Raw genomic sequence first — 14290 nt, 5'->3', positions numbered from 1 at the left:
CAGGGAACATTTTTTATTATATTCGGTTCTGTGTCGGCGATTCTCAAGGGAGCACAGCTGTTCGAATGCTCCGCACTGAGTCGAAATTATGAAAATTTAATAATATTGTAATATTAATAATTGTAATTGAACAACATTAATAATATTTTTAACATGCGAACACGATTTGCCAACGATGAAAATGGAATTCTATACCAAGTATGAAAATTTGTCTGATTACAGTGAGCAACCATCGATGAAAAAAGGAGAGCTTTTTAAATTAAAAACCAACAAATCAAGAATTTTAATGCAAGGAACTTGAAGTACCGCAGATTCAAACAGTGCTGTCTCATTTATTCGGGACGAATTGCAAGAGGAAACGTAGTACCGTGATCTTTGATGCTTTGACATCTTCTATCACGAGAGCACTCTCAATATTTAAAATACAACTTTATTTCATGATTTTCTCGATGGTTTTCTATCAAAGGTAAACACCCTCATGGGTCAGTTGATATGGCATCACGGTCACTGCTTCACCCAACAGGTCATAGATTCCCGACCACTATGCTAGACTACTCCAGAGAAACACCCACATAGTAAGTTAATTTTTAGATTAATTAGGCTTTACTATTAATATTAAATTGTGATATTAGCTTACGTAAATTCTTGACACTGGTACGAATCGAAAAGTGCTTAAAATTCCAAAATCCAAATGAGGATCGTGGCAGCTAATAGGTTAAGAAACACCCTGTATAAAAGAATCGAATTCTCGATATATTCAAGCTTGTATTGTGTTTTAATTTATCAACTTTTCACGCTATCAATCTAAATTTGCATGTATATTGATTTTTCATTGGGGTAGAATGAGCTACCAGCCAGGAAGGGAAAAACAGGGTTAGGGAAGAGGAACGAGGGTAACGCGACGGTTGTCCAATCAACGATGGCTACCTGGTCCGTTGTTGTTAAAACGTCTATAATGTGTCACCGTTATGGCGACATTTGTTTCGGCGGGGCACGTGTTTTGTTTCGCAATAGCGGGCGCCGTGAATTTTACAAATTAATTCCGCGTGTATTGGGTTTGCTTTCAATTATTCTCTGATGCGGCAATTTCCACATGGCGATTCAATCGAACCAACGGCATCGCACAAAGAAGAGCAACCAACAGAGATCGAAGCGCATAGAGCGCTGATTAAACTTTTAACCTCTCCAAAACGGACAATTGAGTTCTATTCGGCGCACAGAGACGTTGCATGAAACGGACTTTGACATATGGGTCACCCACTGCTCTTAATTGTAGCTTCCAGTTTTCTTTCCAAAAATTACCGATCGATTCCTTTTCCACGATATCGTTTTCGATATCAACTTTTCAGGCAATTTGTGTCGTTCACGTATCGATCCATGCTCTTAAATACGACGAAATCAGTTGTTTGGAGCCATAGCTTTAATATTTTTGATAGCTTTAAGGAAGATTACTTTTCATTAGCGATCGAAGAAATATTTCAAAATAACGCTGTTACTTACATTATTTTCCGTGAATTGAATTTTATCTTCGTTTCAAACTTCTCGTACAATTTTTCATTACATACCACATTTATTTTACGTTAGTAATAAATTTGCTCATTCTATATACGGTTTCATAACTTACACCAACATTCGGTGGATACACTCGACGTAATAATTCATATTCGGGATGTAGATGTAAACAATAATAGTGCGGTCTAATTTATATCGTTATTGAACTATCAGCTGTATGCATTGTTCATATAGTTTGTTCCACTGCGTACTCTTTAAATTAAATTTTCGAAAGCACGTGTTTCTTGCAATCTCGTTATATGTACAATCGAACCGACCGAAGTGCATTAAATGAAACGAAACAATATTCGCTCCATTTAAGTGGGAGCACATGGTCGGTTAAAAAGCCACGCGAGCGTGCGGAACGAGATTGCTGTTATAAATTGAAAATCGAGACAGGTAAACAAGATTTTGATAAATTACATGCGTGAAATGCGTGATGCAAGAAGCTGATGCATGAACGCATCGTGTGGTACAGTTCATTGGTTGATAGCTTTGTCAACGTTTCTGACGTCACGCGTAATCTCTCTCAGGGTAGCGACGGTACTATTTTTAATTTTACGCTCACCCCTGAGGAAACACTTTCATCTTCTCTCAGCCCTGCGCGATTTCATCTCCCCACGCTTCCTGTTCTTTCAAAGAAACTCGGCGATTCCGATCGTCAAGGATATTTCGTGAAACATTAACGTCTTCGCGTGCTACCGTTGCAAATGCCAGGGCTGTACCAGACCGAGTTAAAAAAAAAAAAAAAAACTAAAAAAGGTTGACCGAAACTCGGAATACCTGTAAACGAGCTGATAGCGAGTAAACAAGGATGGGGAAAATATTAAACAAGAATTAAGTTGTCAAAGGGAGTGAATTACAGAAGGAACACGAAACAAATAAAAGAAACTTTGAAACTCTGCAGGCGACTTTGAAGTGAAAACGAACAGCAGCAAACAATCTGTTGCGTCTGTACGTGTTATTTTTATTTTGTGATTTTAATAAAGTAATTTATTTAACGAATATCTGTTGCGTGCGGATTACGTCGTTAACCTCTTGCGGCGCTCTATTTAAATATTTAAATAATTTACGTTAGCTTTTTTTAACGGAAACGAGCGAAATTTTATTCCAATAACAGACGATCGATAAAATCAACGCATAAGAATTTAATCCTGTTGTACATTTAATCGGACAATTAAATTTCCGTTCGCCGTGAAAATATTTCATTGCGGTATATAAACTTTTATTTTTATTACGACACTTTCAGTTGATATTTCACGCGTCACCGTAAATCCCAATTAATCGTCTTTACGTTAAAATACGATTCCGTTTCATACGTGGTAAATAAAAAGCACTGAATTTTAACGGCGATTCTTTAACGCGTTTCTTCTGAAAATAAACGCTCAACGAAAGTTCCGGTTTCGGTGGTTGAGCAGATCCAAACAATGTCGCGCAACTCTTCTGCAGTTAGTGGAATGTGTCGTAATGCGGTGGTTAACGACGAGGCCACCCTTCACGCAACGTGGAAAAATAATGAGTTCGGTTACGAAGGGTTCGAAGAAAAAAATACGATTTAAGGGTAACGTTTCAACGCTATTCGGCATGTTCTCTGTCGGTTATTTTTCTATTTATAGTACGGTTACCAATGCACGTTCTTTGATAAAATCGAAATTCTTCCTTGGATAGCGAAATTTCAATCCAAGTCAAATTGATCGACGCGCAGAGAAATTGGTATTCTCGCAATCTGTGGAGATTATAATTAGTCATTCAGGATTGAAATTCAGTTATGAAATGGTAAAACGTTGATTTCAATTGCAGACACCGTGTTGTCGGACGGGGTAACTATAGTAATTAAATTTCATTTGAATGCTGAGTGCCAGAGGAATAACGTGCAGTTATATTGTGACACTCGAACGGTTTCGAATAAAACGCATCGAACGAAAATTATAATGAACCGAGTTAAGAGAGTTGCTGTATCATAGTCAACGAAAGCATTATTGCCTAGGATGATACAGCATTTTTTAATCTCCTTTTTTGATTCGCAATCGCCAAGTTTTACTATTTAGCGGGTTACGGAAATTTCGTGGTTTCGTTTTCGACAACCGATGCCCGAGTACCTTTTCAGGCTTCGAGTGACCAACTCGTTGAATTCTGCAGCCCTTTTCGCGCGAATTTACGCGTTCCCAATAAACGTGTGAAATCATCGTTCGAATATCCGATCCCGTTATATACGCAACCATGGTAAATAGCATGTATAGACTAGTGGTCACGACGACGACAGCGTTTACGATCATCGCATCAGCCGCTAAAAGCGGTGTAAGCGCTACAGTTTCAGTCGAATCCGGGCAAAGACTAATGGAGCCGATTGTGTCGCATACTAGGTGGAGGCGGAAAATCTCTCTCCACCTAAAATACAACCGCTATTTTTAGACCTAGGCGAAAATTTTCTATGCAAATTTCAATGAAATCAAAAGGGACGTATGGTAACCGTTTGTTTCTTTAAGATTGGAAATCTTTTTATAATATTACAGCAAAATCGTATTCTCGGTCGTTGCTTCAACAAATATTGTTAATAATTAACGCAACTAAAGCTTCACATTATTATCTGAATATTGTCGTCGACTCTATATAGAGGGAGATCGAAGGAACTTTGATTCCTTCTATCTCCTCGTCTCCAGCCGCAGCAATCTCCATGTGGCGAGACCTGGTAATCGGTATTATTCGCGACGAACATTCCTTCGTCGCGAGTAATGTCGAGTTAATGGCTGCGAACTTGTAAAGTGTAAAGTGTCAAGTGAAATTAGATTTAGATCAGCAGGGACACCATCAAGGAACCGTGGCCGGTACCAGTGGACCGTAAAAGAACAAACTATCCGTTATATAATATTGAAAATAAAGTTGATATTATAATATTTCCACAGTAAAATACACTCCTATTTAGGTTCAGTTGTTGTAGGTACGTTCGGAAACGTAACATTTTATTTTGCATAAAGATCCGCAGTTTAGTTTCTAGTCACATAATTTTAAGTTACTCGTTTACAAAAATTCCAGACTGTATTGTCGTGGTATCTCCCTGGAACGGTGTGAAAATACCGCGAAATAAAGCAACATATTTGTTTGCCGATTATTGCGAAATTCTATTAGCATCGTTCGAACTATAAGCATTTAAATGACTCGCTTCACGTATAAATCTCTCCCCGTCTGGCATTTCGGTAACGCGTAAATCCCGTTTGAAAATAATTGGATAAAATGCGACCGTAATTTAGTCGTATGCAATCAGCGAATATTTTCGGAGCTCTAACCGTGCCCGGAGTCGCGAGACACGTTTCCATGTTTTCCGGTCGTTAATTGAAAAGCGATAACTACGTCATAAGTTCCGGGCCGTATTTCCCTGTGACCGCAAAATAATTAAGTGGATACGACGGTGTTGCTGGATCTATTGTGGTTAATGCGGCTGAATTTATGCTACGTTAGTTGTGTTTGCGCTGCGATTTCTACGCTTTATACGCGTTTAGGAACTATACGACCCCCTGTCGTATTGCCTCTCGAATAGAAACTTAGGACCAACCAGAGGTGAGGTTCATATAGGAAAAAGACATGCTCCTACAGTAAATTTGAAACTCTATTGGTTTCAGATGAAAACTGGGACCTTTAGCACGTACACAAATCGATGGGTAGCAACTGATATATGTATTATTGAGAAAAAAACTTCAAAAATATTACAATATTTATATGAATATATGTATAACGTGTTCTCAAAGTTTCGATAAATGAATACATATATATTCCTTTCTTGAACAAAAATTCATACATATCACTAAAAAAATGTAGTCCTAAACCTATTTCGCATAGAATGGCTGAATGTATCCATTTAATAGTAAAGAAAATGTCGAAGATAACTTTGTTCTAAGTATCCAAAAAAGTAAAACCGTAACGTAAAATTCTTTTGTGCGATAGAACGACTAAACGATAAAATATTCCAATAATAGAAAATTTTAGTAACGGGGGCTCGCACGAAGAAGGTTCCACGTATATTTTAAAACATTGTACTACTTGTGCTGTGAACGCTAGTCGCCCGATGTTCGTGAATATGTATATTTTTATCGAAAACAGATAACAAAATGGGACTCGAAATGAAATTTTTTTTGCCCGTGGGTGGCTTTGAAAATGAATTTTCTGCTTTGCATGTTTTACATGTTTCGCTCATACTGCACGCGTTTAAATGTATTAAATATTCCACGAGTCTTTAGCGTATTTATCTCTTGACATTTCTAAGTCGAAACTTAGTTGATGCGCACCACGCCGCCGCAATTAAAATTATGCGGAATTTACTTCCGCAAGAATTTACCCGAAATATAGTATTCATCGAGGCGCGTTTTCAGACACTGCCAGCGACGAAAGTGGAAATGCAATTCGTAGGTCTGCACGTGACTGATTCTATAGAGGCAATTGCGACATATATTAACTGTTTAAAGAACGTAGCCGGTACTTGCAGTGAAAGAGCTCGCGAAAAAGTTGGTGCAAGTTTTAAGAATGAATCCCGACTTTCATAAAACGTCAGAAATTGCGAGAACTTTCAAACGTGGAGGGATGGTAAAGTATATCGGCACGCTAGAGGAGTAAATTTGAAAACGCATCTGTACTGTTTGACGTGGAACTGAGAGTAATCGAGTAGCGTAAGAATAGTAGTGATAACAGCAATTGACGAATCAATAACTAATTGTTTCGAATTTAGAGATATTATCTGTCGTTTACTCGAACGTGAATTACCATTAATGTATCGCAACATTAATTTGCATACTGCGAACACCTTGACTATTATTATTATAATTAGAGTGATTATGATTATAAGTGATTATTATAATTATGAGTTTCTGGTGTTGTTAAATTGCACTAAATTGAACGTAACATTTTTAAAAATAGAATAAATATTGGAACAGTTCGAATAATGTTCCACACAGTCATTTTAAGTACCCGAGTCATCATCTTGGTTGGTAAATAAACGTTTCTTCGAGACTCAATGTTATTGCACCGCTGTGCAAATGATCTTTCATTATGTTTAAATAAACGCTAGTCCACGATGGAGTCAACATTTTCGAAGTGTTTTACAACAGTAGCACACATGCAAGGCAGCGCTTAGTCGAAGATAGTTTAGAAACAACACTTTAACTGTACTTGACCCCTTTCGCATGAGTCGGAATATTTTACATATTAAAGTTGTATTCACGCCCTGAGATATCTGGCCAATGAAGACGTTAGATAAATAAATAAATATAACACTCGTAGCTTAACCCCGTAATAAGATCCTTAGCCATAATAAATCATAAGATTACAACAAAATGAAATTGTTTTCTGTACACTACAATATATTTTTCATTTGAATTAAAAATTTTTAAATGAAAAGCATCGCTAGCTAAAAATTACACATTTACAATGACATTGTCATGAAAACGATAAAATCGTAAAGTTCCAACTCACGTGAAACCGAATGAGACTTTTGATCCGTATTATTAGCGAGCATAAAATGTACGAAGACTTTTTCGACAGCATGCGCGTGAAAAGTGACACGTACGCGCATATATGCATATATTTTATATGGACAAACGTCGGACATTGTTTGCATATTTCACTCCCACAAAAATCCTCGGTCACGTTATCAGATAAAACGCGAGCGTCAAAGCTTCCCTATCCGAAGAAAAATTTCGTACAACGAATAGGAAGATAGGGTGACTGTTTATCCGCGCTCTCGTATAAACGAAAATCGGAATTCCAATTATAGCGTGGAATATTTCGCAACGAACAAATAAAGATTTAACCGTTCGATCGAATAAACATCGCGAATAAATTGCCGCGCGTCGCGCGCGCCGGTTACATTTTACACGAATAAAATTTACCCCGTCTCTGGTATACAGATCGAGCTAAAGGGAGTGTAAAAACAGAAACAAGAATCCTCGAGTGGGAGAAATAATATTGACCAAAGGGCATTCGAATAAAATTTTCGCCGTTCACAATTTAATGAATAAACATTTACCAAACAATTCCGGGGGAGAACGAGTTTACGGATTTGATTCCGGTTGTCGCGACGGTGTACACGGGGATTAAGAAAACGTGATATTTCCCTGAAAATAAACGAACGTGTCGGATGTGTCGTGTAGTGTGGTAATGAAAACCATGAGTTTGCGTTCAAAGATGGCGATATCGTGGTCACTAGGGATTTAAAGTTGGTATTACCCATACATGTCGACCTTGCGCTTTTCATCACGTACCGTGGACCTAAATGGGCTCCCAGGTAAATAATAAGAGTGTTCGTGCTGTACACTTTTTTCTGCGTGGTCTCTTTGGTAATCTTTTGTTTAGGTATATGTTCCATGTTTTTTTAAATATCATATTGCCATTATCTCCTAATTGTTATAAAAGTATTCGTTAACAGCTCATTGATTATAGTTATATGGAATTGTTGAATGAGATTATTTGGAGCGTATACAATGTTTACGAAAAAGGCGAGAAAGTTGCAAGAAGTAAGAGTAGATTACTCTTTAATAAATAAATACATTTCACTGATGAAACTTAAGAATTCTTTTTTCGTTGGCACTTTAGTACAAGGAATGATGCTATCGCACGTATATACGCAAATCTACCATTCCACATATTGCGATTGTAGGTCAGTCCATGAACAATTTTAAAAGCTTCAAGAATTTTCGCGTTCGCTTGATTTCAGACGTTTTTTTGTGAGGATTTATCACTCTCGCAAATGAGAAACCGTTTTTTAATCACCCTCGTCCTTGGCTTCGTCCATAGAAAACATCGTTCAATACAATGTGCACTAATAATTTTGTAATTAACCTCTCGAAGTCTAACGCGACAAGTTCATTCACTTTGTAACGTTGCCTTTATTAAAAGTTTTAAAAATTTTCAGTATTTTCACGAATTTTTATATAGGATAACGTTCTTAGGGAAACGTTGAAAGTACTCCAATTCAGGCAACCTGTTCCAATTCTCCACTGGCGATAAGAGAACGAATATAATATCAGTTCTGTTCAAAAGTTTAATCTCTCGCTTGGCCAAGATTTTTTCCTAAAATTAATTAGCTTCTGAAGTTGTGTAATCTCCTTGTCTCGCACATTGTCGCGAGTGTAATATTCTTAAAAGGATCGCGAATACGCCCGTGGAGTTTGACCTCCATTGAGAGAAGATTCGCCGTTTCTTTGAACGCCTGCAACCGAAAATATTCTCGTTCCGGGAAGAAACTTTCATCCCGTTCCACGAGCTCTTAGCGAAAACCTTCGCGTTGCGTTTCTCTTTCTTCCGGGGGCTAAGTTTCTATTCTTGGTACTCGAACGTCAGGGATCTTGTAATACGGTGTTCGTACTTTTAATGATTTCCGTCCTGGCTAAGAGTCTTACAAAAAATTTCCTTCTATTATATACGCTCGAGAAAACAGAACTTCTCTATCGCGACATCTGCCAAAATCAAAATCTAACGGTTAATCATTAATCGAAGTGAATCACAATAGCGTAAATACGACGTGAAACCAGACACATCTCGAATAGCTCAGGTTCACATAAGAATAATTGGAGATAATTAAACGAAGCTGGACAAAGCTAAAGAAAACTTAACAAAACTCGAAAAGAAAATTATACAAGATTAAAGAATCCTGGAAAAAAAACTTAATGCAACTAGAGAAATCTGGAGCAAAATTGAATGAAACTGAAGAAAACTGTTGACAATTATACCACTGCAACTGCGAAATATACTCCAATATCTAACCTACATTGAAACAAATACTCGGAACAGTCGCCAAGAAAAGCAGTCAGCAAGAAAGGAAGAATGATCATTGTCGATGCAACGTAATTGGAATTTTTGCGATGAAATCCTTTGCTCGGCAACTGTCGCGACGAGTAGAAGCAACACTTGGTATTCAGACTCGTCGTTCTTCAGCGTAATTTAAAGAGGAAGGCCGAGAGACCCATTACCAGCGGAACTTTATCACCTATGATTGAGGTCGGTGACGATAACTTAGCAATTTCCACCGAGGTCGCAGCGTACCATTTCTCCTAATCAGATTTCTACAAAAATTTTGAATACGTGGAGTGACGGCTGGTGTCCCTTTCCATCCTTCAAAAGATTCCGACGCTCCGAAGAAATAAAATAATCATGAATCTTTAGAAATGAATTGCAGTGAATCAGCAAGCCTCGAAAAGTACTTTTTACTATTTCCCAGCGTCATTTTTTCTTACTTCTCTGAATTTATTCTTCAGGACTTCAGGCAACATTTCATTTTAATTTGAAAAATAGATGTTCGATAAATTTTGGTGATTGATTATTCGTCGTTTCCCTGTAAAAGATTACTAAAGTATTTTAATAAACGCGTTCTACGGTAGAAGAACCTCTCGTATTGGTTCATTTCGCAAAAGTCCTTCAAAGTAAGAGACTTCCCCCTCCGTCACTTGAAAACAGACAAGCCCAATATACTTGCAAACTGATCGTTGCCAGAGTGGCGCAAAGAATAGGGCCACTAACCACACACCCCTTCGACTTTTCAATATCTGCTTTATACGAGTCACGTAAGAACTCCAATTGAATAGAAATCGAATATATTTACTCGAAAATATAGCAAAGTAACTCGACCCTACGAGTGTCTCGTGTTTAAACGCTTTTGTCCAGTCTTTTTAATCAACGAAACAAAGTGTTCGATATTTTTTAATTCTACTCTTTAAATGTTTAGAGAAAGTAGTATTAATCTATTTACAATTCGAAAAATTATGTTACTAGAATCTTTAGAAAATTCATAAGCGACATTTACTTTGATATTTCGATCTTAGCTGAAAACAACATACCTATCTAATTTTAACGTTTCCGATCTAAAATTAATGTGACTTTATTAGCAGACGTAGCTAAATGAGGCACTAGTGAAATAAAAAAAAAAAAAAAGTATAAGTTTGTACTTCAATATGCTCCTAGTTAATATTACGTCGCGTTATTAAATGCTTGCATTGTAAACTGGAGTTCTTTGATCTTCGTTTATAATGCATCCAAGCAGACCTCCGTTATTTGAATTTTGCCAATTATTGCACGAGTTTAGTCCGAAGATCTTGCTGCTCGTTTCTCATTATATCTAAAATGTCCAGAAAAAATGGTTTAAATATGACCGTTTTCAAGTTTATAGTCAACGGTTAAACGTATAATTATGAAGATACAATTAACGAAGCTTTTGGAGGATAACTCGTTCGCGTTGCGTTAATTTAGTTCAAAATTAATTTGATGCCGGAGTCGAAATGAGTACTACCAAAAGGTAATCGGATAGTCACGCTCAAAGTCAAAGGAAACAGGTTTATCGTTAACAATATTTGGCGTAGGTAAGTTGAAAGTTCGCATATTCGAAAAGCAACTTGACACGTTCGCGACCGCTGACGTGAATTCACGTTTACTTCAAATTCTGTTCCTGGTTTTGAATAAATTATGAAAATCTTTTTATTTTACGCACTACATATTTGCAACGTTGATATTTCAAAACATACTTTGTTATTTTTATCTTCGCCTTAACGATACAAATTTGCGATACCCAGTGATTTTGAAATTTTCAAGAACCAGAATGCGGAGGTCCTTGGAAAAAATTTGAAAACTATTGGCATAGAACGTTCGCTCCAATCTAAGAGTGAGAAATATAATACTGTAGATTGAGAGACAATATTTACGAGGTTCCTGTAGCGCACATTTATGAAATGTTAAACTACATTATCATAAGAAATGTGATCCCATTAATTTGACCATACCGATATTTTTCTCTTCATTAATTTAGCCACTGAGCATGACTTCACTTGATTACGTGGTAATTACGTTGCCTGAGTTAACTTGGGCGCGGCCGTTAAGTGGTTATGAGGGTATTCGATCTAGATGATCTATAATATCGGCATTTAAATTATTAGCTTTTATTAAAGTGGACGGTCTTGAAAAAGCCCCTAAAGTATACAAACATATAGTAACTATACTTTCATTCTACTTCCACAGTTATTCGTGTACTTAATTTGTTCGCAGAGTTATTAACCCCTTAGCGTAACTAACCCCTTCGACGATGTTCGTTATTTTTCGTCGCACAGTTGCACACGGAGCGTAATCACAAAACAGAAGTTAGAATTTTGTTTCAAAGAGACATTGAAATAAAAGACGGACACCGTTGGCTCGTTGGTGTCCGGTATCTTCTCTTTTACCGCACGGCTTAGGTCTCCCTCTGCTTTAGAGTGCCCTCCTCGGACCGGAATATGAAGGGATTAAGCCTGGTAGTATCAAGCCCGCCCGAGGAAACCCATACCAACTTTCCTCCCCGATATTGACCAACTTAGTAATTTCCTTTCAAAAAAATTCCCCCGCCGTTTCACCGATTTGAAATCACCGCGAATGGATTCCCATCCGTTCATCAAGCGCGGTTTCTTCCGGAAAGTCGAACGATTATCGACTATTTTCTTGGCCGTCCGTGAAATGTCGCGCATTTACGAGAATCGACATCTTGCCCTAGGCGTGGAAATTAACTCGATTGGACAATTTTCTTTGTTTATTGATTATAAGAGCGCGAAAGACTATTTAAGCTTTAGTTAATGACTCTCCTAACAATAGGGCACGCTCAACCCTACATTCGTTAAATTCTAGCTTCGTGTTACTTTGCATTCGTTTATATATTCCTTTACATTTTCGTGGTCGTGCGTGAAATGTCGCGTATTTATCATAACCGACATTTTCTCCTAGGCGTGGAAATTAACTCGATCGGACAATTTTCTTTGTTTATTGATTACAAGAGCGCGAAAGACTATTTAAGCTTTAGACTATGACTCTTCTAACATTAGGGCACGTTCACCCTTACATTCGTTAAATTCTAGATTCATGTTACTTTGCATTTTCTTGCATATTTCTATCCATTCCTTGACATCCCCATTAGGGGATGTAGTTCGTTAGGGGCTCGTTGGCCCTCCTATGGTTAGGATACCTCGGGATCGCTAGACCATAGCTGTGACATAGTATAGCTGTAATCAAGTAAAGCTACAGCTCCTGAGGGTAAATTGGACAATTACCGAATATTGAGAAATTCGATGCGTCATATTTTTCACGTAACCCTCGGAAGATTAAAAGTTGTACGGTCTTTCCTTATAAATAAATTGCAAGTTTATTTTTGTACAAATGCGTGGAAACAATTTCTAAATCTAATAATTGTCGTTTAGTAGCGTTCATTTCCTATGCGATAGGAAGCCATCGTAGAAAACGACGAACGATTTATTCCTGTTGGAAACAGTTAAGCGTAACATGTACTCCCATTACGTTCGAAACAGCGGAGGAATCGACTTTAAATCGATAAACGTGTATATATTCCACGGGAAGGAACTGCGTCATTATCTTTCGTCATGATGTCGATTGATACGATAAGATAAGTGTCATCGATATTGTGCAATCATTAGGCTCCGTCACGCCGATCAATACGCTGAATTCTCGACAGGTTCGATGCATTTCATTTTTTTTTTTTTTGCACGGCGCGTTCCGTTGCAGACACTTTTTGAAAACTCGATACGTTGATCGTGGGAGATTTTGAGCACGCCTTTTGAATTGGAATATGCAACGTTATTGGATCGGATTGAGAATGTTCTACGAGCCGTGCAACTCTGGTTTAAAACAGAATTTCATGGTTACTTTTGGATGAAATATAATTTGGTATTTCTGTTCTTTAGGTTATAAGATTCGAAATAAATTTCGATGACTCTACCAAGAAATTTTTCTACATCGGCGTTCAAATTTCGGTGAATCATTTATGTTTTCAGTTACAGATACTTTTTTCTACGTTCTCCTTATTTAGATATTTCATGTTTCGATTCGCACATTCTGTGGATAACTTTTTACGAATTCAATTACATTTATTGTATTTTTCTAATTGATTCTCGATAACTGTTTATATCGCTACTGTAAAATTATGTTATTTCCCGAAGAGAATTTAAATTCAGAGACGAAACGCCGGATAGAAATCGATACAGTTGCATTTTACGTTTGCTACAAGCTCTCGAATCAAATTATACATTTATTTCCGCATCGGAAATCATTGAACGAAAAAAAAAAAGGGGGGGGAGGAAATGGTATAATTTTTATTGGAACAGATTTATCAAACGAGGCGAAACTCAACGTTCGACGTAATTGCCGCGGTCTTTCCTTTCGTACCGTCGATGTTCTCCTACTTTCCGTATTTAGATCGCTCCAACAGTTTTAACTATGCCGAGGAGAATTTTTTAAACTTCTTTTTGTCCCGTCGTATCGTGCAATCGATATCAATTTCCATCGCGACGAGAATATCGCGTAGTTAACCTAACAAAAATTGTAAAAACTGCGCAACGGTTGGGTCGCTCGTGTTTTGCAACTAATATTAAAGCAAAAGTACGACCTCGTTGAATCGCATCCGACGTACCGTCCCTGGTTTCGAGTTCAGCGAACAGAATTATAAAATGTTATCGGAAAGCAACCAATAAATGTCAATAAAAATAATAAAACATGTAGAAATGCATGTAACAATTGACATAATTTATTCAAAGAATAAAAAAGAAGTTCTGTATACATACGAAATATATAGGTATAGGAAGATTAAAAATATTTTTGGTATTTCAAAAATCGCCAAAGGGTAATATCGTACGAAAGAGTGGAAGATGTATGTGTAAAGTATCGCCGTAACGTCAAATTAAAAATTCTATCAAAAAGAAAAAAAGAAAAAAAGTATCCCCGTGAGTTATTA

At 37.2% G+C, this 14290-nt stretch overlaps 1 protein-coding gene across 3 annotated transcripts in view; it reads right to left on the bottom strand.

Annotated features, from left to right (window-relative positions):
* LOC128885299 (potassium voltage-gated channel subfamily H member 8) overlaps positions 1-14290 on the bottom strand; it is a 46709-nt gene that overhangs the window by 14947 nt on the left and 17472 nt on the right. The gene's annotated exons all lie outside the window — the stretch shown is intronic.

The sequence above is a fragment of the Hylaeus anthracinus genome, unplaced genomic scaffold (assembly GCF_026225885.1).
Source record: "Hylaeus anthracinus isolate JK02 unplaced genomic scaffold, UHH_iyHylAnth1.0_haploid 0, whole genome shotgun sequence".
NCBI lineage: Eukaryota > Metazoa > Arthropoda > Insecta > Hymenoptera > Colletidae > Hylaeus > Hylaeus anthracinus.
This window is presented reverse-complemented; position numbering and strand designations above follow the sequence as displayed.